Source organism: Phalangium opilio, unplaced genomic scaffold (assembly GCF_054372755.1).
Source record: "Phalangium opilio isolate 3A_F unplaced genomic scaffold, DU_Popi_V2 ptg001170l_1, whole genome shotgun sequence".
In the NCBI taxonomy this organism is placed as follows: Eukaryota; Metazoa; Arthropoda; class Arachnida; order Opiliones; family Phalangiidae; genus Phalangium; species Phalangium opilio.
In genome coordinates, this window is record NW_028324255.1 from 4717330 (window position 1) to 4720646 (window position 3317).

At 40.3% G+C, this 3317-nt stretch overlaps 1 long non-coding RNA gene across 1 annotated transcript; it reads right to left on the reverse strand.

The window, feature by feature from the left end:
* Positions 1 to 415: 415 nt before the first annotated feature.
* Positions 416 to 918, reverse strand: LOC149584387 (uncharacterized). The gene is made up of 2 exons (XR_016380265.1): positions 808 to 918; positions 416 to 729 (listed from the first exon to the last, which is right to left on the reverse strand). It is a non-coding gene; the product is annotated as an uncharacterized LOC149584387 (long non-coding RNA).
* Positions 919 to 3317: the final 2399 nt, after the last annotated feature.

Consider the following 3317-nt stretch of genomic DNA (forward strand, 5'->3'; position numbering starts at 1 on the left):
ACCATCAATCGACAGACCCTGGATCGAATCCTCGAAAGGAAAAGTAAGTTTCGTAATACTAACATTCGTGTGTTTGCATACTAAAGTCATTATAAACTAAATTAGTTGCATCTGCCTTACGGTTAGGTTAGGTTAGGTTAGGTTAGGTTAGGTTAGGTTAGGTTAGGTTAGGTTAGGGTTAGGGTTAGGGTTAGGGTTAGGGTTAGGGTTAGGGTTAGGGTTAGGGTTAGGGTTAGGGTTAGGGTTAGGGTTAGGGTTAGGGTTAGGTTAGGTTAGGTTAGGTTAGGTTAGGTTAGGTTAGGTTAGGTTAGGTTAGGTTAGGTTAGGTTAGGTTAGGTTAGGTCAGGTTAGATCTGGTTAGATCTGGTTAGGTTAGGTTTGGTTAGGTTTGGTTAGGTTAAAGAATTAGTCTCAATTATATCATTCCAGTTATTAATTTTTATTTCCTTTATGAATATTTGTTACATTCCATTCAAAATTTTTAAACATCCGTTACAATATTTGATGATATGGCATCCAGTAATTTCGTCGCGGCACTGATTTTACATTCTTTGGGATTTTCAATGGCGGCTTGATATTTTTTTACAGCATTGTTGTACCTTTCGTTGAACTGAAGAAATTTTGTTTTCGCTGGTTTCGGAGGTTTCCCAGCGTCATTATCGAGCTTCAAGGATCGGCATTCTACGTGTAGCTTTTGCAGTATTTATATATATTTCAGAATATAACCAGCTTAAAAAATATATTTAAGACATTGAAATGCCAATCTTAAGAAAAAGAACCCGCCAAAGTATGAAAATTAACCCGCACATTTGGCGTTTTCGGTCCAATGGGATTCGGTTCAATGGGACATTCGATCTAATGGGATTCGGTCTAATGGGACTTTCGATCCAACGGGATTCGGTCTAATGGGACGGGAGCGACACAAATGTTCGGATAATTATAAAGGTCTTTGCATGTTCCAAGCAAAAAAAAAACTTCGCGGTTTCGAACCTGTGGCCTTCCGAGAGTGAGGCGGATGCGATAACCGCTACACTAAAGATATGTTATTATTTTTAATCGAAAGAACAGGGTCAAGTAATTAAGCAATACGTGAACAAACAAACCCCTCCATAGAAAATGCATTAGACTATACTTTGCAGGCTCGTAACTCTGTTTCTACTGGAGATACGGGGATGTCCTTTGAGTATGTTATAGTACAATTTGTCCCCCATCTAACCATACTAAAAACAATGAGCTACGACAAACAAGGGCCGAGTAATTAAGCTAATCGTAAACAAACAAACCCCTCTATAGGAAATGCATTAGACTATACTTTGCAGGCCCATAACTCTGTGTCTACTAGAGATACGGGGATGTCCTTAGGATATGTTATAGTCCAAATTGTCCCCCATCTAACCATACTAAAAACTTTGGGCTACGACAAACAGGGGCCGAGTACTTAAGCAAAACGTAACGAAACAAACCCCCTCCATAGGAAATGCATTAGACTATACTTTGCAGGCTCGTAAATCTGTTTCTACTGGAGATACGGCGATGTCCTTTGAGTATGTTATAGTCCAATTTGACCCCCATCTAACCATACTACAAATAATGAGCTACGACAAACAAGGGCCGAGTAATTAAGCTAAACGTAAACAAACAACCCGTCCATAGGAAATGCAGTAGACTATATTTTGCAGGCCCATAACTCTGTGTCTACTAGAGATACGGGGATGTCCTTAGGATATGTTATAGTCCAAATTGTCCCCCATCTAACCATACTAAAAACTTTGGGCTACGAAAAACAGGGGCCGAGTACTTAAGCAAAACGTAACGAAACAAACCCCCTCCATAGGAAATGCATTAGACTATACTTTGCAGGCTCGTAAATCTGTTTCTACTGGTGATACGGCGATGTCCTTTGAGTATGTTATAGTCCAATTTGTCCCCCATCTAACCATACTACAAATAATGAGCTACGACAAACAAGGGCCGAGTAATTAAGCTAAACGTAAACAAACAACCCGTCCATAGGAAATGCAGTAGACTATATTTTGCAGGCCCATAACTCTGTGTCTACTAGAGATACGGGGATGTCCTTAGGATATGTTATAGTCCAAATTGTCCCCCATCTAACCATACTAAAAACTTTGGGCTACGACAAACAGGGGCCGAGTAATTAAGCTAAACGTAAACAAACAACCCCTCCATAGGAAATGCATTAGACTATAATTTGCAGGCCCATAACTCTGTGTCTACTAGAGATACGGGGATGTCCTTAGGATATGTTATAGTCCAAATTGTCCCCCATCTAACCATACTAAAAACTTTGGGCTACGACAAACAGGGGCCGAGTACTTAAGCAAAACGTAACGAAACAAACCCCCTCCATAGGAAATGCATTAGACTATACTTTGCAGGCTCGTAAATCTGTTTCTACTGGAGATACGGGGATGTCCTTTGAGTATGTTATAGTCCAATTTGTCCCCCATCTAACCATACTACAAATAATGAGCTACGACAAACAAGGGCCGAGTAATTAAGCTAAACGTAAACAAACAACCCGTCCATAGGAAATGCATTAGACTATATTTTGCAGGCCCATAACTCTGTGTCTACTAGAGATACGGGGATGTCCTTAGGATATGTTATAGTCCAAATTGTCCCCCATCTAACCATACTAAAAACTTTGGGCTACGAAAAACAGGGGCCGAGTACTTAAGCAAAACGTAACGAAACAAACCCCCTCCATAGGAAATGCATTAGACTATACTTTGCAGGCTCGTAAATCTGTTTCTACTGGAGATACGGGGATGTCCTTTGAGTATGTTATAGTCCAATTTGTCCCCCATCTAACCATACTACAAATAATGAGCTACGACAAACAAGGGCCGAGTAATTAAGCTAAACGTAAACAAACAACCCGTCCATAGGAAATGCAGTAGACTATATTTTGCAGGCCCATTACTCTGTGTCTACTAGAGATACGGGGATGTCCTTAGGATATGTTATAGTCCAAATTGTCCCCCATCTAACCATACTAAAAACTTTGGGCTACGACAAACAGGGGCCGAGTACTTAAGCAAAACGTAACGAAACAAACCCCCTCCATAGGAAATGCATTAGACTATAGTTTGCAGGCTCGTAACTCTGTTTCTATTGGAGATACGGGGATGTCCTTTGAGTATGTTATAGTCCAATTTGTCCCCCATCTAACCATACTACAAATAATGAGCTACGACAAACAGGGGCCGAGTAATTAAGCTAAACGTAAACAAACAACCCGTCCATAGCAAATGCATTAGACTATACTTTGCAGATCCATAACTCTGTGTCTA